General features: G+C 36.8%; 1 long non-coding RNA gene across 1 annotated transcript in view; it reads left to right on the top strand.

The window, feature by feature from the left end:
• Positions 1 to 21,415, top strand: part of LOC135969043 (uncharacterized) — a 309,091-nt gene that overhangs the window by 98,419 nt on the left and 189,257 nt on the right. The window lies entirely within an intron of this gene.

Below are 21,415 nucleotides of genomic sequence, written 5' to 3'. Positions count from 1 at the left end.
AACCACATCTTAATAAATTTAATTCTATTTTTTCTATTGATTTTCATTGTTATTTCTACAATTATTTATCCTCATGTTGAATTGGTCTTCAGAGAACAGTGGTTCTAAGTTTTAGCTCTCACCCTCTATGCAATGGAGTTAATGTTCTGTAAAACAACACTTAAATGCACAATTTTAAAACGCTTCTATGAATTATTTTGTGAAGGAAAAAATCACCTTTGTAAGGCCAATTATAACTTTGTTATCTATTTTCAGGATTTGGGTCTTTACATTCAAAATTGAATTCTTTTAATACAAAATGAGATTGTGGAAGTGAACTCAAAACGCAAAATGTTAGAACTCTTTCTTTTCTTCTTTCCTTTCATAAATTGAAACTCTTCTGGAGGAAACCTTCCAGATAATTTTTTTTTGTTGTTATCTCTTTTACCACTACTTTTTTATTAGATATGTGGATTTTCTGGTTTCAGAAGGTAAATGCTATTTGTGAATTGTTTTTATATCCCTGATGCCCTAAGAATAAGTTGTGAGCTCAGAGTTTAACAGGTGTGTGTTGATCTCTTGATTACCCAGTGGGTTTCTTAATTTGTGTTATCTCAAGCCCTCCTCAGTTTTTAAGGGTTGCCATGGGTTGAAAAGTGTGCAGTAAGTACTGAGCTTTGGCAGGACTGCAGGTATTGAAAGTGCCACATTTTTTAGGACAATTCTTTCATGAAGTGTCAAAAATTTTATGTTTTACTTTGCAGTTCATCTATTTTTTAAATTTAACATGCAGATTTCTGGCTGTTTCCTTTTTACTGGTCTCTCATCTACATTTTGTCTTTTTCCAAGGCTTTGTTTCTATTTATTTTCTCCTTATTCTTTCCTCTCACCTCAACCCCAAGCTTTATTGAAGTATGATTGAAAGACAAAAATTATATATATTTATGGTACACAATGTTATGAATTGATACACTTATACATTGTGAAGTGGTTGCCACAATCAAGGTAATTAGCATATCCATTACCTTACACAGTTACCCTTCCTTTGTGTGGCAAGAACACTTAAGATCTAAATTCAGCAAATTTCAAGTATACAATACATTATTATTAACTCTAGTTACTATGTTGTATATTATATATCCAGAACTTATGCATCTTAAAACTCAAACTTTGTTTCCTTTGACCAAATCTCCTGTTTTCTTCCTACTCCAACCCCTGGTAATGGCAGTTTTGCTCTGTTTTTTTATGAAATGTAAGTGATACCATACAGTATTTGTCTTTCTGTGTCTTGCTTATTTCATGTAGCATAGTGCCCCCCAGGTTCATCCATGTTGTTACAAATGTCAAGGTATTCTAATTTTTAAGGGTGAAATATATTCCATCATATATATATATATATACACACACACACACACACACACACGGAATATACATTGATAGATAAATGAATAAAGAATATGTTTTTATATATATATATATATAATATGAATATATATAAAATTTTCTTTATTCCTTCATCCATCAACAGACATTTGAGTTGTTTCCATATTGGTTATTGTAAATTAGTGCTATAATAAATGTGGTAGTGTAGATATATCTTCAAGATTGGATTAGGATTTCAAGATAGGATTGTATTTCCTTTGGATGTATACCTAGAAGTGATATTCATGGATCATATGGTAGCTTTACATTTAATTTTTTGAAGAACCTCCATAATGGCTGTACAAATTCACATTCATGCCAATTCTGTATAAAGGTTCCTTTTTCTTCACATCTTCATCAACACTTGTTACCTTTTGATTCTTTTGATAATAGCCATTCTAGGAAACATGAGGTGACATCTCATTCTGGTTTTGAATTGTATTTTACAGATAATTGGAACTATATTTTCCTGATAATTAGAAAAGTTAAGCATCTTTTCATATATCCATTGGCCATTTTTCTAAAAAGTGTGTATTTCATCCCTTTTCTCATTTTTTAATTGGGTTGTTTGATTTTTTATATTGATTTGTATGAGTTTTTAATATATTTTAAAGACCAACCTCCTATTGGATATATGATTTGCAACTATTTTCTCCCATTCTGTAGGTTGCTTTTTTGTTAATTTTTTGGTTAATTTTTATTTTTTTACTATGCAGAAACTTTAAATCCGATTTAGTCCCATTTTTTCATTTCTGTTTTTGTTGCTTTTAGTTTTGGTGTCACAAAAAAATATCATTAAAAAGAACCGATGTCAAAAGGTTTTTTCCTTATTTTCTTCTAAGTGCTTTATGATTTCAGGTCTGACATTTTAAATCTTCAATCCATTTTGAATTATTTTTATATATGGTATAAGAAAAGTATCCAATTTTATTGTTTTGCATGTGGTTATCTAGTTTTTGAAGAGACAATCCTTTCTCCATTGGATATTCTTGGCACCTTTGTCAAAGGTTAATTTACCTTATATGCATGGGTTTACTTCTGGGCTCTCAAATCTGTTCCATTCATCTGTATGTCTGTCTTTATGCCTATTTCATATCTTTTTGATTGCTATAGCTTTGTAATACAATCTGAAATAAGAAATATGATGCCTCCAGGTTTGTTCTTTCTATACATAGCTTTAGCTATTCTGAGTCTTTTGTGGTTACATTAGAATTTTAGGATTGTTTTTACTATTTATGTAAAAACTGCCATTATAGTTTTGACAGAGATTGCATTGAATCTGTAGATTGCTTTAGGTAGTATTGATATTTTAAAGATATGAGTTATTCTAATTCAAGATCATGGGATATTTATTTCTTCTTCAATTTCATTTGTCAATGTTTTATAGATTTCAGAGTACATTTTATTTCCAAGTATTTTATTAGTTTTGATGCTATTGTAAATATAATTGTTTTCTTAATGTTTTAGATAATTCGTTGTTAGTATCTAGAAATGCAGTGTGTTTTTATATGTTGATTTCATATCCTGCAACTTTACTGAATTTATTTTTACTTCTAATAGTTTTTTCTGGAAGTTTTTGATGTTACTTTTAAATAGACACAATTTTACATCTTTCTTTTCAAATAGAGTGCCTTTTATTTCTTTTTCTTGCCCCATTGTTTTGGCCAAGATTTGCAATACTGTGTTGAACAGAAGTAGTGTGAGTGGGCATTCTTGACTTCTTTCTGATCTTTGAGGAAAAGCTTACAGATTTTCATCATTAAAATGTAATGGTGGCTGTGGGCTTGTCCTATGTGGTCTTTATTATGTTGGGGCATGTTTCTTCCATATTTAATTGTTGAGGGATTTTCTTTCTTTTTCTTTTCTTTTCTTTTTTCTTTCTTTCTTTCTTTCTTTTTTTTTTTTTAGACAGTCTTGCACTGTGGCCCAGGCTGGAGTGCAGTAGCACAATCTTGGCTCACTGCAAGCTCTACCTCCCAGGTTCATGCCATTCTCCTGCCTCAGCCTCCTGAGTACCTGGGACTACAGGTGCACGCCCAGCTAATTTTTTGTATTTTTTGTAGAAACGGGGTTTCACCATGTTAGCCAGGATGGTCTTGATCACCTGACCTCGTAATCTGCCCTCCTCCGCCTCCAAAAGCACTGGGATTACAGGCGTGAGCCACTGTGCCCGGCTGAGTTTTTCTTTCTTATGAGACAATTTTGAATTTTGTAAAAAGTTTTTCTCTGTATATGTTAAGAGGATTATATAACATTTTATCCTTCATTCTGTTAATGTGGTATATCACATTTATTGATTTGCACAGGTTGAACTATCTTTGCATTCCACACAAAAATCCCACTTAAACAAGTTGTACAATTCTTTTAATATGCGCTTGAACTCAGTATAATAATTCTCTGTTGAGTTTTTTTTTTTTTTGAGATGGAGTTTTGCTCTTGTTGCCCAGGCTGGAGTGCAATGGTGTGATCTTGGCTCACTGCAACCTCCACCTCCCAGGTTCAAACAATTCTCCTGCCTCAGCCTCCCCAGTAGCTGGGACTACAGGCACCTGCCACCAGGCCTGGCTTTTTTTTTTTTTTTTTTTTTTTTTTTTTTGTATTTTTAGTAGACAGGGTTTACCATATTGGCCGGGCTGGTCTTGAAATCCTGACCTCAGATAATGTTCCCACTTCAGCTTCCCAAAGTCCTGGGATTACAGGTGTGAGACACCACACCTGGCTGAAGATTTTTAATATATGTTAATTATTGGCCTGTATTTCCCTTTACTTTTTGTATCCTTGTTGTTGATTTTTCATCTGGATGATCTATCTGTTGTTGAAAGTGAGGAATTTAAGGCCTCTACTATTATTGTTGTGTTGCCCTATGTTATTGTTGTGTCACTGTACGTTTCTAACTTCAGATAGTTTTATTTGCTTTATATATTTAGGTATTATGAAGTTGGGCTCATATATATTCACAATTGTTATGTCCTCTTGACTACATCATCATTATATGATGTTTTTTGTGTCTACTGTTACAATTTTTACTTAAAGTTTATTTTGTCTGATTTAAGTATAGCTACCCTGATTTCTTTTGATTTATTATTGCATGAAATATCTTTTGCCATCTCTTTATTTTCAGCCTATGTGTTTTCTTAAAGCTGATGGGAACCTCTTGTAGGCGGCATATAGTTGGATTTTTTTTTTTAATTAAATGTTCTTTTTGAGACAGAGTCTCGCTCTGTAGCTCAGGCTGGAGTGCAGGGATGCAATCTTGGCTCACTGCAACCTCCACTTCCCAGGTCCCAGTTCAAGCAATTCTGCCTCAGCCTCCCGAGTAACTTGGATTACAGGCATGTGCCACCATGCCCAGCTAATATTTGTAATTTTAGTAGAGACGGGGTTTCACTGTGTTGTCCAGGCTGGTCTTGAACTCCTGACCTTGCAATCTACCTGCCTTGGCCTTCCAAAGTGCTGGGATTACAGGCATGAGCCACCATGCCTAGCCGGATCCTTTTTTATAATCCATTCAGATACATAATGTATTTTAATTGAATAACTTAATACATTTACATTTAAAGTAATTATGGAGAGGTAATGACTCCTATTATCATGTTGTTAATTGTTTTCTGACAGTTTTATAGTTTCTTCCTCTCTTGCTGTCTTTCTTTATGACTCAATGATTTTCTATATTGTATATGCTTGTTCCTTTCTCTGTTTGTGCTTATCTACTATTGAATTTTGCTTTGTGGTTACCATGAAACTTACTTGAAACATCTTACTTATAAGTCTATTTTAAGCTGACAACAAATTAACTTTGATCACATATAAAAACTGTACAATTTTGCTCTTCCACAGTCAATTTACATTTTTGGAACACTTTTTTTTATGTATTCATTAAAAATTAGTGTTATTATGCTTAATACTTCTTTCTTTTAACTTTTATACTACAGTTAAAAGTGATTTATACACCATCAGTACTATATTAGAGTATGCTGAACTCCTCTACTGATAAAAATGAGGGATAGGAGACAGGACTAACATATAACATCCACTTGGATGGGCTAGCAGTGTGTGGAGACTCATGCTGTGAATTTTTACTCCAAGAACCACTGCAAAAACATACTAGGATAACCAAAAGAATTAACAGACCATTAGAAAAAAGTGGCTTACTGATGCAAAGTCCATGAGGCAGCCAAAAAAACTGTGAGTTCCCAAAGTATGAGAGGGAGAAAAGTCAGCCTTTAAACACACATCCCCAGGGGGAACCTGAAAATCCAGATCACGGGAAGATTTAATCTTACCTAGAACTGAAACAAATTTAGGAAGCTGAGCGAAATATAAAAGTAGAAGAAGCAGCGGGAAGAAGAGCCCTGTAGGCACTCCCACTCTCCAGGTTGAGCCCAGGGAAGCCATCCCAGACTTTATCTCACAGGTAGCCTTGGAAAAGGCAGCCAGCAGAATTACAGGGGGGCTACAGGGTGAAAGATGTTTTTCACTGAACTTTGTAATAATTTCAACTGAGCACAAATTTTCCTGAGTAGAATCTGGGGGGTGTACGGGAAGTGTAGATAGGAGCACAGAAGCCACAGCTGATGTTTGCTTTCTCAGTGGGGAGTCTTGTAGCCTGTGGCAAGATCTCAGCCCTATGCACTAGCTGCCTGGATATAAACTGTAGGTACTGTTGGCAGGGCATGGCAGGAGTGAGACTGACCTTGCTGGCTGCTTGGGAGCTGGGTGAGGCCTGTTATTTCTGGCCTTCCCCTATTTCCCTGGTAACCTGTAAGATGCGGAAGAGACAGCCATAATCACCTTTGGAACATAACTCCATTGGCCTGAGAATCACCCTGTCCATCCCCCACAGTGGCTGCAGCAAGCCCTGGCCAAAAATAGTCTGAGCTCGGACCCACCTAACCATGCCCCCACTTGATGGTTTTTCTTTACCTGCCCTGGTAGCAAAAGACAAAAAAACATAAACTCTTGGGAACTCTATAGTCCTGCCCATCACCTGAGAAACTGTATACCTATCCTGGCCAATGTAGGGCAAGCTTATATCCCCCTTCTACTACTGCAGCTGGTGCTCTCTTGGAAGTGCCAACCAACTGAAGCCATAACAGCAACTCATAACATAACAATCCTACTCCAAAGGAGAAAATGACAGCTAATTCCACTACCTGCAACATCCTGGATAAACAGAGATCCCAAGTCTGTCCATGTGACAACTTCGCTGCTAGCATAACCAGTTTTTGAGATAGCCAGCACACTAAATGCAACTACAAGCAAGGACTCTCAGAGTACACCTCACTCACATGCAACCTTCACCAGAGCAGGTACTGATATCCATGGCTGGGAGAACTGAAGACAGATCACATCACAGGACTCTTTGCAGACATTCCCCAGCACCAGCCTGGAGCCCAGTAGTCCCACTGGCTGGCTAGACCCAGAAGAGCAATAATAATAACTGTAGTTCAGCTCTTAGGAAGCCCCATTTCTAGAGGAAGAGGGAGAGCAGCATATCAAGGGATCACCCCATAGGACAAAAGAATCTTAACAGCAGACTTTGAGTTCCAGATATTTCTAATGAAACAATGTAACACAACTGAGAAGTAACTAGAAAAGTAATTCTGGTAATATGACTAAACAAGGTTCTATAACATCCCCAAAATATCACACTAGCTCTCCAGCAATGGATCTAAACCAAGAAAAAAATCTCTGACTTGCCAGAAAAATAATTCATAAGATTGAATATTAAGCTACTCAAGGAGGTACCAGAGAAAGGTGAAAACCAACTTAAAGATATTTTTAAAAAAAGGCTATGGATGAGAAAGTCTCCAGAGAAATAGATATTATAAAGAAAAGACAATCAAAACTTCTGGAAATGAAGGACACACTTAAAGAAATACAGGCCAGGTGTGGTGGTTCACACCTGTAATCCCAGCACTTTGGGAGGCCAAGGCAGGTGGATCACCTGAGGTCAGCAGCTTGAAACCAGCCTGACCAACATGATGAAACCTCATCTCTACTAAAAATACAAAAATTAGCAGGACGTGGTGGTGCATGCCTGTAATCCCAGCTACTTGGGAGGCTGAGGCTGAAGAATCACTTGATCCCAGGAGATGGAGGTTGGAGTGAGCTGGGATTGCACCCTTGCACTCCAGCCTGGACAACAAGAGCAAAAATCCTTCTCAAAAAACAAACAAACAAACAAACAAACAAACGAAAGAAATACAAAATACACTGGGAAGATTCAACAATAGAATCGAACAAGTAGAAGAAAGAACTTCAGAGCTCGAAGACAAGGCTTTTGAATTAACCCAATTTGACAAAGACAAAGTAAAACAAATTTCAAAAATGAACAAAGTCTTCAAGAAATTTGGGATTATGTTAAATGACCAAAATTAAGAATAATTGGTGTTCCTGAGGAAGAAGAGAAATCTAAAAGTTTGGAAAACTTACTTGAGAAAATGATTGAGAAAAACTATTCTGGCATTGCTAGAGATCTAGACATCAAATACAAGAAGCCCAAAGAAGACCCAGGAAATTCATTGAAAAAGATCATCACCCAGACACATAGTCATCAGGTTATCTAATATCAAGACAAAGGAAAGAATCCTAAGAGCTATGAGGCAAAAACATCTGGTAACCTATAAAGGAAAACCTATCATATTAACAGCAGATTTCTCAGCAGAAACCCTATAAGCTAGAAAAAAATTGGAGTCCTATTTTTAGTCTCCTTAAACAAAATAATTATCATCCAAGAACTTTGTATCCAGCAAAACTAAGCTTCATAAATGAAGGAGAGGTACTCTTTTTCAGCCAAACAGATGCTGAGACAATTTGCCACTACCAAGCCAGCACTATAAGAAATGCTAAAAGGAGTTATAAGTCTTGAAAGAAAACCTCTAAATGCACCAAACAGAACCTCTTAAAACAAAATCTCACAAAGCATATAAAACAATAACACAATGAATAAAAACAAGGTGTTCAGGCAACAGCTAGCATGATAAATATCATAGTACCTCACATCTCCATACTAATGTTGAAAGTAAATGGCCTAAAAGCTCCACTTAAAAGACACAGAATGGCAGAATGGATAAAAATCCACCAACCAAGTATCTGCTGTCTTCAAGAAATTCATCGAACACATAAGGACTCACATAAACTTAAGGTAAAGGGGTGGAAAAAGATATTCCATACAGATGGAAACCAAAAGCAAGCAGGAGTAGGTATTCTTATATCAGACAAAACAGACTTTGAAGCAACAACAGTTTAAACAGACACATAATTAGTCCAACAGAAAAATATCACAATCATAAATATATATGGACCTAACACTGGAGTTTCCAAATTTATAAAGCAGTTACTACTAGACCTAAGAAACCAGATAGACAGCAACACAAAAATAGTAGGGGACTTCAATACTCCACTGACAGCCCTAGGCAGGTTATCAAGATAGAAAGTCAACAAAGAAACAATGGACTGAAAGTATATCCTAGAACAAATGAACTCAACATATATATACGGAATATTCTACCCGACAACTGCAGAATATACATATATTTCAATCAGCACATGAAACATCCTTCAAGAGAGACCATATGATAGGCCAAAAAAAAGTCTCCATAAATTTAAGAAAATCAAAACTATATCAAGTACTCTCTCAGGCCACAGTGAAATAAAACTGGAAATCAACTACAAAAGGAACCATCAAAACTACAAATACATGGATATTAAATCACATGCCACTGAACAATCTTTGGGTCAACAATGAAGTCAAGATGGAAATTAAAAAAAATTTTTGAGGCCGGGCGCGGTGGCTCAAGCCTGTAATCCCAGCACTTTGGGAGGCCGAGACGGGCAGATCATGAGATCAGGAGATCGAGACCATCCTGGCTAACACGGTGAAACCCCGTCTCTACTAAAAAAATACAAAAAAAAAAACTAGCCAGGCGAAGTGGCGGGCACCTGTAGTCCCAGCTACTTGGGAGGCTGAGGCAGGAGAATGGCGTAAACCCGGGAGGCGGAGCTTGCAGTGAGCTGAGATCTGGCCACCGCACTCCAGCCTGGGCGACAGAGTGAGACTCCATCTCAAAAAAAAAAAATTTTTTTTCGAAATGAATGGTAATAGTGACAAAACCTATCAAAACCTGCAAATACAGCAAAAGCAGTGCTAAGAGGAAAGTTCATTGCATTAAATGTCTACATCAAAAAGTCTGAAAGAGCACAGGTAGACAATCTAAGATCACACCTCACAAAAGCAGGGAAGCAAGAACAATCCAAACCCAAACCCAGCAGAAGGAAAGAAATAACAAAGATCACAATAGAACTAATGAAACTGAAACAAAAAAGAATACAAAAGATAAATGAAACAAAAAGTTTGTTCTTGGAAAGATAAACAAAACTGATAGACCATTAGCAAGATTAAGTAAGAAAAGATAGAAGTTCCAAGTAAGCTCAATTAGAAATAAAATGGGAGATATTATAATTGATACCACAGAAATACAAAAGATCACTCAAAGGTACTATGAACACTTTAGTGCACACAAAGTAGAAAACCTAGAGGAGATGGATAAATTGCTGCAAATATACAACCCTCCTAAATTAAACCAGGAAGAAATAGAAACTCAGAACAGAAGAATAACAAGTAGCAAGAATGAAAAAATAATATGTAAGTTTCCAGTAAAAGAAAGTCCATAGCCAGATGGATTCAGAGCTGAATTCTATCAAACATTCATAGAAGAATTGGTACCAATCCGACTGACACTATTCCAAAATATAGAGAAAGCGGGAATCCTTCCTAAATCATTCCATGAAGCCCCAAACCTAGGAAAGGACATAACAAAAAATGAAAACTGCAGACCAATATCACTGATGAACAGAGATGCAAAAATCTTCAACAAAATACTAGCTAACCGAATCCAACAGCAAATCACAAAGATAATATACTATGATCAAATGGGTTTCATACCAAGGAAGCAGGGATTATTTAACATACACAAGTCAATAAATGTAATACACCACACAAACATAATTAAAAACAAAAATTATATAATCATCTCAGCAGAGGCAGAAAAAGCATTTGACAAAATCCAGCATTGCTCTATGATTAAAACTCTTAGCAAAATGGGCATAGAAGAAACATACCTTAATGTAATAAAAGCCATTCATATTAGTCCATTCTCACACTGCTATGAAGAAATACTGGGGACTGGGTTATTTAGAAAGGGAAGAGGTTTAATTGATGCACAGTTCCACATTTTTGGGGAGGCCTTAGGAAACTTACAATCATGGTGGCAGACAAAGGAGAAGCAGGTACCTTCTTCACAGGGCAGCAGGACAAAGTGAGTGTAAGCAGGGGAAATGTCAGATGCTTATAAAAGCATCATAGCCTGTGAGATTCACTCACTATTGCGAGAAGAACATGGCAGAAACCACCCCCATGATCCTATTATTTCCTCCTAGTCCGACCTGTGGCACGTGGGAATTATGGGGATTACAATTCAAGATGAGATTTTGGGTAGGGACACAGCAAAACCATATCAGCATCTGTGAAAAACCTATAGCCACCATTATACTGGATGGGGAAAAGTTGAAAGCATTCCCACTGAGAACTGGAATAAGACAAGAATGCCCACTTTTACCACTTCTATTGAATATAGTACTAGAAGTCCTAGCCAGAGCAATCAGATAAGAGAAAGAAATAAATGGCATCCAAATCAGTAAAGTGGAAGTTAAACTGTCACTGTTCACTAATATGATTGTACATCTATAAAACTCTAAAGATTTATCCAAACAGCTCCTAGATCTGATAAATGAATTTAGTAATGTTTCAGGATACAAAATCAATGTACACAAATCAGTAGCACCAACAGTGACCAAGCAGAGAATCAAATAAAAACTCCACTCCTTTTACAACAGCTGCCAAAAAATAAAACTTAGGAATATACCTAACCAAGGAGGTAAAATATTTTTACAAGGAAAACTTTAAAACACTGCTGAAAGAAATCATATATGACACAAACAAATGGAAACATGTCGCATACTCATGAATGGGTAGAATCAATAATGTGAAAATAACCATATTGCCAAAAGCAATCTACAAGATTTAATGCAAATCCCATCAAAATCCCATTATTATTCATCACAGAACTAGAAAAGAATTCTAAAATTCACATGGAACCGAAAAAGATCCTGCATAGCCAAAGCAAGTCTAAGCAAAAAGAACAAATCCAGAGGCATCACATTACTTGGCTTCAAACTATACTACAAGGCTATAGTTACCAAAACAGCATGTTCCTGGTATAAAAACAGGCACACAGACCAATGAAACAGAATAGAAAATCCAGAAATAAAGCAAAATACTTACAGCCAACTGATCTTTGACAAATAAGACAAAAATATAAAGTGGGAAAAGGACACCCTATTTAACTAATGGTGCTGGGATATTTGACAAGTCACATGTAGAAGAATGAACCTGGATTCTCATCTCAAAAATTAACTCAAGATGGAACACAGACTTAAATCTAAGACCTGAAACCATAAAAATTCTAGAAGATAACATCTGAGAAACTCTTCTAGTCATTGGCTTAGGTAAAGAGTTCATGACCAAGAGCCCAAAAACCAATGTAACAGAAACAAAGATAAACAGATGGGGCTTAATTAAACTAAAAATTTCTGCATCGTAAAAGAAATAATCAGCAGAGTAAACAGACAACCCACAGAGTGGGAGAAGATATTTGCAAAGTATGCATGAAACAAAGGACTAACATTCAGAATTTATAAGGAACTCAAATCATCAAGAAAATATAATCCCATCGAAAAGTGGGCAAAAGACATGAATAGACAATTCTCAAAAGAAGATCTACAAATGGCCAACAAACATTTGAACAACTTGACTGTTGTTCAAGCAAATTAAATAATGCTCAACATCACTAATGATTAGGGAAATGCAAATAAAAAACCCAATGCAATACCACCTTACTCCTGTAAGAATTACTATAATAAAAAAATTAAAAATGATAGATGTTGGCATGAATGTGATGAAAAGGAAACACTTTTACATGGCTGGTGGGAATATAAACTGGTACAACCACTATGGAAAGCAGTATGGAGACTAGTTAAAGAACTAAAAGTAAATCTATCATTTAATCCAGCAATCCCACTACTCAGATTTTGATTGAGTAGCACAGACTTCGTCTTTCCATCATTTTTGTAGGACAGATTTCCTGGGTAATATATCTTGGTTGGCAGATTTTTTTTTCAGCACTTTGAATATGTTATCTTACCCTTCTCTTTTCTGACCTACAAGGTTTCTGCTGAGAAATCTGCTGATAGCTTTATGGAGGTTTTATTTTTTTTTTATGGGACACATTTTTTTCTCTCACTGATTTCACAATCTCTCTTTTTCTTCGATTATTGAAAATTTAATTATAATATGCCATAGTAAATCCCTCTTTGGTTTGAATGTGTTTGGTATCCTTTAAGCCTTATGTAAAATGGATGTTATACGTCTCCTCCAAATCTGGAAACTTTTCAGCTATTATTTCTTTAAATAAGCTTTCTGGCCTTTCTTACTCTTCTTCTTTCTGTTGATGGTGAGCCATAAATCATGTAACCTTTCTTTATTTTTTCTCTCCATTTTTTTCTTACTCTCCTGAGTAGATAATTTTAAATTGCTTATCTTCAAATTCACACATTCTCCTACCTGATCAAGTCTATTTTTGATGCTTTCTCTTGCCTTTTTAATTTTATTCATTGTATTCGTTGCCTTCAAAATTTCTGATTTTTTTCATGATTTATATTAATTTAACTTTTTAAATTATACTTTACGTTCTAGGGTACATGTGCACAATATGCAGGTTTGTTACATATGCATACATGTGTCATGTTGGTGTGCTGCACCCATTAGCTCATCATTTGCATTAGGTATATCTCCTAATGCTATGCCTCCCCCCTCCCTCCACCCCACAACGGGCCCCGGTGTGTGATGTTCCCCTTCCTGTGTCCAAGTGTTCTCATTGTTCAGTTCCCACCTATGAGTGAGAACATGCGATCTTTCATTTTCTGTTCTTGTGATAGTTTGCTGAGAATGATGGTTTCCAGCTGCATCCATGTCCCTACAAAGGATATGAACCCATCCTTTTTTATGTCTGCATAGTATTCCATGGTGTATATGTGCAACATTTTCTTAATCCAGTCTATCAATGATGGACATTTGGGTTGGTTCCAAGTCTTTTCTATTGTGAATAGTGCCACAATAAACATATGTGTACATGTGTCTTTATAGCAGCATGATTTATAATCCCTTGGGTATATACCCAGTAATGGGATGGCTGAGTCAAATGGTATTTCTAGTTCTAGATCCTTGAGGAATCGCCACACTGTCTTCCACATTTGTTGAACTAGTTTACAGTCCCACCAACAGTGTAAAAGTGTTCCTATTTCTCCACATGCTCTCCAGCACCTGTTGTTTCCTGATTTTTTAATTATTTCCATTTTAACTGGTGTGAGATGGTATCTCATTGTGGTTTTGATTTGCATTTCTCTGATGGCGAGTGATGATGAGCATTTTTTCATGTGTCTGTTGGCTGCATAAATGTCTTCTTTTGAGAAGTATCTGTTCATATCCTTTGCCCACTTTCTATGGGATTGTTTGTTTTTTTCTTGTAAATTTGTTTGAGTTTTTTGTAGATTCTGGATATTAGCCCTTTGTCAGATGAGTAGATTACAAAAATTTTCTCCTATTGTTTAGGTGGCCTTCTCACCCTGAGGGTAGTTTCTTTTGCTGTGCAGAAGCTCTTTAGTTTAATTAGATCCCATTTGTCAATTTTGGCTTTTGTTGCCATTGCTTTTGGTGTTTTAGACATGAAGTCCTTGCCCATGCCTATGTCCTGAATGGTGTTGCCTAGGTTTTCTTCTAGGGTTTTCATGGTTTTAGGTCTAACATTTAAGTCTCTAATCCATCTTGAATTAATTTTCGTATAAGGCATAAGGAAGGGATCCAGTTTCAGCTTTCTGCTTATGGCTAGCCAGTTTTCCCAGCAACATTTATTAAATAGGGAATGCTTTCCCTGTTTCTTGCTTTTGTTAAGTTTGTCAAAGATCAAATTGTTGTAGATGTGTGGTATTATTTCTGAGGGCTCTGTTAGGTTCCATTGGTCTATATCGCTGTTTTGGTACCAATACCATGCTGTTTTGTTTACTGTAGCCTTGTAGCATAGTTTGAAGTCAGGTAGCGTGATGCCTCCAGCTTTGTTCTTTTGACTTAGGATTGTCTTGGCAATGTGGGCTCTTTTTTGGTTCCATATGAACTTGAAAGTAGTTTTTTTCCAATTCTGTGAAGAAAGTCATTGGTAGCTTAATGGGGATGGCATTGAACCTATAAATTACCTTGGGCAGTATGGCCATTTTCACAATATTGATTCTTCCTATCCATGAGCATGGAATGTTTTTCCATTTGTTTCTGTCCTCTTTTATTTCATTGAGCTGTGGTCTGTAGTTCTCCTTGAAGAGGTCCTTCACATCCCTTGTAAGTTGGATTCCTAGGTATTTTATTCTCTTTGAAGCAATTGTGAATGGAAGTTCACTCATGATTTGGCTCTCTGTTTGTCTTTTATTGGTGTATAAGAATGCTTGTGATTTTTGCACATTGATTTTGTATCCTGAGACTTTGCTGAAGTTTCTTATCAGCTGAAGGAGATTTGGGGCTGAGACGATGGGGTTTTCTAAATATACAATCATGTCATCTGCAAACAGGGACAATTTGACTTCCTCTTTTCCTAATTGAATACCATTTATTTCTTTCTCCTGCCTGATTGCCCTGGCCAGAACTTCCAACACCATGTTGAATAGGAGTAGTGAGAGAGGGCATCCCTGTCTTGCGCCAGTTTTCAAAGGGAATGCTTCCAGTTTTTGCCTATTCAGTGTGATATTGGCTGTGGGTTTTTCATAAATAGCTCTTATTATTTTGGGATACTTTCCATCAATACCAAATTTATTGAGAGTTTTTAGCATGAAGGGCTGTTGAATTTTGTCAAAGGCCTTTTCTGCATCTATTGAGATAATCAAGTGGTTTTTGTCTTTGGTTCTGTTTCTATGCTGGATTCCATTTACTAATTTGTATATGTTGAACCAGCCTTGCATCCCAGGGATGAAGCCCACTTGATCATGGTGGATAAGCTTTTTGATGTGCTGCTGGATTCAGTTTGCCAGTATTTTATTGAGGATTTTTGTATGTATGTTCATCAGGGGTATTGGTCTAAAATTTCTCTTTTTTTGTTGTATCTCTGCCAGGCTTTGGTATCAGGATGATGTTGGCCTCATAAAATGAGTTAGGGAGGATTCCTTCTTTTGCTATTGATTGGAGTAGTTTCAAAAGGAATGGTACCAACTTCTCCTTGTACCTATGATAGAATTCGGCTCTGAATCTGTCTGGTACTGGATTTTTTTGGTTGGTAGGCTATTAATTTTTGGCTGAATTTCAGAGCCTCTTATTGGTCTATTCAGGAATTCAACTTCTTCCTGGTTTAGTCTTGGGAGGGTGTAAGTGTCCAGGAAATTATCCATTTCTTCTAGGTTTTCTAGTTTATTTGCGTAGAGGTGTTTATAGTATTCTCTGATGGTAGTTTGTATTTCTGTGGGGTCGGTGGTGATATCCCCTTTATCATTTTTTATTGCGTCTATTTGATTCTTCTCTCTTTTCTTCTTTATTAGTCTTGCTAGCGGTCTGTCAATTTTGTTGATCTTTTCAAAAAACCAACTCCTGGATTCATTGATTTTTTGGAGGGTTTTTTGTGCCTCTATCTCCTTTAGTTCTGCTCTGATCTTAGTTATTTCTTGCCTTCTGCTAGCTTTTGAATGCGTTTGCTCTTGCTTCTCTAGTTCTTTTAAATGCGATGTTAGAGTGTCAATTTTAGATCTTTCCAGCTTTCTCTTGTGGGCATTTAGTGCTATAAATTTCCCTCTACACACTGCTTTAAATGTGTCCCAGAGATTCTGGTATGTTGTATCTTTGTTCTCATTGGTTTCAAAGAACATCTTTATTTCTGCCTTCATTTCGTTATGTACCCAGTAGTCATTCAGGAGCAGGTTGTTCAGTTTCCATGTAGTTGAGCGGTTTTGATTGAGTTTCTTAGTCCTGAGTTCTAGTTTGATTGCACTGTGGTCTGAGAGACTGTTTGTTATAATTTCTGTTCTTGTACATTTCCTGAGGAGTGCTTTACTTCCAATTATGTGGTCAATTTTGGAATAAGTGCGATGCGGTGCTGAGAAGAATGTATATTCTGTTGATTTGAGGTGGAGAGTTCTATAGATGTCTATTAAGTCTGCTTGCTGCAGAGATGAGTTCAATTCCTGGATATCCTTGTTAACTTTCTGTCTCGTTGATCTGTCTAATGTTGACAGTGGAGTGTTGAAGTCTCCCATTATTATTGTATGGGAGTCTAAGTCTCTTTGTAAGTCTCTAAGGACTTGCTTTATGAATCTGGGTGCTCCTATATTGGGTGCATATATATTTAGGATAGTTAGCTCTTCCTGTTGAATTGATCCTTTTACCATTATGTAATGGCCTTCTTTGTCTCTTTTGATCTTTGATGGTTTAAAGTCTGTTTTATCAGAGACTAGTATTGCAACCCCTGCTTTTTTTTGTTCTCCATTTGCTTGGTAAATCTTCCTCTATCCCTTTATTTTGAGCCTATGTATATATCTCTGCGTGTGAGATGGGTCTCCTGAATACAGCAGAATGATGGATCTTGACTCTTTATCCAGTTTGCCAGTCTGTGTCTTTTAATTGGAGCATTTAGTCCATTTACATTTAAGGTTAAGATTGTTATGTGTGAACTTGATCCTGCCATTATGATATTAACTGGTTATTTTGCTCGTTAGTTGATGCAGTTTCTTCCTAGCCTCGATGGTCTTTACATTTTGGCATGTTTTTGCAATGGCTGGTACCGGTTGTTCCTTTCCATGTTTAGTGCTTCCTTCAGGGTCTCTTGTAAGGCAGGTCTAGTGGTGACAAAATCTCTAAGCATTTGCTTATCTGTAAAGGATTTTATTTCTCCTTCACTTATGAAACTTAGTTTGGCTGGATATGAAATTCTGGGTTGAAAATTCTTTTCTTTAAGAATGTTGAATATTGGCCCCCACTCTCTTCTGGCTTGGAGAGTTTCTGCCGAGAGATCTGCTGTTAGTCTGATGGGCTTCCCTTTGTGGGTAACCCGACCTTTCTCTCTGACTGCCCTTAAGATTTTTTCCTTCATTTCAACTTTGGTGAATCTGGCAATTATGTGTCTTGGAGTTGCTCTTCTCAAGGAGTATCTTTGTGGCGTTCTCTGTATTTCCTGGATTTGAATGTTGGCCTGCCCTACTAGGTTGGGGAAGTTCTCCTGGATGATATCCTGCAGAGTGTTTTCCAACTTGGTTCCATTTTCCCCCTCACTTTCAGGCACCCCAATCAGACGTAGATTTGGTCTTTTTACATAATCCCATACTTCTTGCAGGCTTTGTTCATTTCTTTTTCTTCTTTTTTCTTTTGGTTTCTCTTCTCGCTTCATTTCGTTCATTTGATCCTCAATCGCTGATACTCTTTCTTCCAGTTGATCGAGTCAGTTACTGAAACTTGTGCATTTGTCTCGTATTTCTCGTGTCATGATTTTCATCTCTTTCATTTCGTTTATGACCTTCTCTGCATTAATTACTCTAGCCATCAATTCTTCCACTTTTTTTTTCAAGATTTTTAGTTTCTTTGTGCTGGGTATGTAATTCCTCCTTTAGCTCTGAGAAGTTTGATGGACTGACGCCTTCTTCTCTCATGTCGTCAAAGTCATTCTCCGTCCAGCTCTGATCCGTTGCTGGCGATGAGCTGTGCTCCTTTGCCGGGGGAGATGCGCTCTTATTTTTTGAATTTCCAGCTTTTCTGCCCTGCTTTTCCCCCATCTTTGTGGTTTTATCTGCCTCTGGTCTTTGATGATGATGGTGACATACTGATGGGGTTTTGGTGTAGGTGTCCTTCCTGTTTGATAGTTTTCCTTCTAACAGTCAGGACCCTCAGCTGTAGGTCTGTTGGAGATTGCTTGAGGTCCACTCCAGACCCTCTTTGCCTGGGTGTCAGCAGCAGAGGCTGCAGAAGATAGAATATTGCTGAACAGCGAGTGTACCTGTCTGATTCTTGCTTTCGAGGCTTCCTCTCAGGGGTGTACTCTACCCTGTGAGGTGTGGGGTGTCAGACTGCCCCTAGTGGGGGATGTCTCCCAATTAGGCTACTCAGGGTTCAGGGACCCACTTGAGCAGGGAGTCTGTCCCTTCTCAGATCTCAACCTTCGTGTTGGGAGATCCACTGCTCTCTTCAAAGCTGTCAGACAGAGTCATTTGCGTCTGCAGAGGTTTCTGCTGCTTTTGTTGTTGTTTACTGTGCCCTGTCCCCAGAGATGGAGTCTACAGAGACAGGCAGGTTTCCTTGAGCTGCTGTGAGCTCCACCCAGTTCGAGCTTCCCAGCGGCTTTGTTTACCTACTTAAGCCTCAGCAATGGCAGGCGCCCCTCCCCCAACCTCGCTGCTGCCTTGCAGTTAGATCGCAGACTGCTGTGCTAGCAATGAGGGAGGCTCCGTGGGCGTGGGACCCTCCCGGCCAGGTGTGGTGTATAATCTCCTGGTGTGCCTGTTTGCTTAAAGCGCAGTATTGGGGTGGGAGTTACCCAATTTTCCAGGTGTTGTGTGTCTCAGTTCCCCTGGCTAGGAAAACGGATTCCCTTTCCCCTTGCGCTTCCCAGGTGAGGCGATGCCTCACCCTGCTTCAGCTCTCGCTGGTCGGGCTGCAGCAGCTGACCAGCACCGATTGTCCGGCACTCCCTAGTGAGATGAACCCAGTACCTCAGTTGAAAATGCAGAAATCACCGGTCTTCTGTGTCGCTCGCGCTGGGAGTTGGAGACTGGAGCTGTTCCTATTCGGCCATCTTGCTTCGCCCCCCAGCATAATGTTTTCAAGGTTCATCTGCATTGTAGCTTGTGCTAGAATTTAATTTTTTATTTTTGTTTATTTATAATTTGTTTTTAACTTTTATTTTAAGTTCAGGAGTACAAGTGCATGTTTGCTATATAAGTAAACTTGTGTCATGGGAGTTTGTTGTATAGATTATTTCACCACCAAGGTATTAAGCCTAGTACCCATTAATTATTTTTTCTAATCCTCTCCATCCTCCCAGTCTCCACCCTCCAAAAGGCACCAGTGTGTATTGTTCCCTTCTATGTGTCTATGTGTTATCATAATTTTACTCCTACTCATAAGTGAGAACATGTGGTATTTGGTTTTCTGTTCCTGCATTAGTTTGCTAAGGATAATGCCATCCAGCCCCATCCATGTTCCTACAAAGGACATTATCTTGTTCTTTTTTTATGGTTGCCCAGTATTCCATGGTGTATATGTATCATATTTTCTTAATCCAGTCTACCATCGATGGACATTTAGGTTGATTCCATGTCTTTGCTATTGTGAATAGTGCTGCAAGAATTTCATTTTTTAAAGCTGAATAAGATCCCATTGTGTGTGTGTGTGTATATATATGTATATTTATGTATGTATATATATATGTGTCTGTATATAAATATAAAACATTTTGTTAATCCATTTATCTGTCATTGGACATTTGTATTATTTCTATCTTTTTACTATTGTAAATTGTACTTCTATGAACATGAATATACAAATATCTGCTGGTGTCTCTGCTTTAATTATTTTGGGTATATATCTAGAATTGAAATGGCTGATCATATGGTAATTCTATTTTTTAACTCTTTGAGGAGATAAAATAGCAGTAGTTCAGTTATAGCCATGTTGGTATATGTGTGTAATGGTATTTTTGGGGGATCTTAATTTGTATTTTTCTCCTGACTGATAAATTTGAGCTTCTTTCATCTCTTTACTAGCCATTTGTATGCCCATTTTTCAATGGGTTTTCTACCTATTTCTTAGTGCTTTGTGGATTTTCTTTATATATTGTGACTATGAGTATTTAGGAGGATAAATATGTAGCCAATATCTCTTCACACACTGTGGGTTGCATGTTCACTCTCCCAATGATGTCTTTTGATAAATGAATATTCTAATTTTAATATATTCTAGTTTATCAGTCTTTCCTTTATGGCCGATGCTTTATGTTTTCTATTTAGAATATATTTGATATCCAAAGCTGTTGAAGATACTGTCCTATGTTATATTCTAAAAGCTTTCTTAGTTTACCTTTCAGATTTAGATGTGCAATCCACCTGAAATTACTTTTTGTGTATAAGATAGAAGTCAATATTCAATTTTTGAATATGTGTGACCAATAGATGTCTTTCACTTGTTAGACAAGACATTTATCCAGTGCATCACTTGTCATCTTGTGTTTGCCATCAATCAGATTCTTTATATATGTGGATGTGTTTCTGGGAGTTCAGGTATGATATTTCCTTTTGTCTGCCTTTACAGCAAAACTTTTGTCTTAAATACAGTAGTTTAATAAATCTCAATGTCTGCTAATATATGCCTTCCAACTTTGTTTATCTTTAAAGGTTAAGTTACTTGGTCCTTTGCATTTTCATGAAACTATAATAATCATCCAAAAAAATCTGCTAGACTTTTATTAGGATTAAATTTAAATTATAAATTCCTTTGTGTAAGATTATTGTCTTTATAAAATTAAGTGTTCCAGTCCATGATTATGTTATGTCCTTCCTTTTATTTATGGTTATTGAACATCTCTAAAAATTGGTCTGTAATTTTCTGTGTTATGCATAGTTTTAAAGGTTCATCACAAGGTATTTGATATTTTCGATGAAATAATAAATAGTATTTCTTTTTAAGTTAAATTTAAGAACAGAATGGTATAATTTTTAAAATTGTACTTCTAAGACCTTTTTTATACAGAAATATGTGTTTAAATTTTAATACATTGATATTATATACTGTAAATTTCATAAATTCATTTATTAAATTTGGTCTACCTATAGATTCAAATTTTTCCTGTGCTCAATCATGTCCCCTGAAAATATTGACAATATT

Source organism: Macaca fascicularis, chromosome X (genome assembly GCF_037993035.2).
Source record: "Macaca fascicularis isolate 582-1 chromosome X, T2T-MFA8v1.1".
Lineage (NCBI taxonomy): Eukaryota > Metazoa > Chordata > Mammalia > Primates > Cercopithecidae > Macaca > Macaca fascicularis.
Note: the sequence above shows the minus strand (reverse complement) of the source record. Positions and strands in the feature narration are given on the sequence as shown.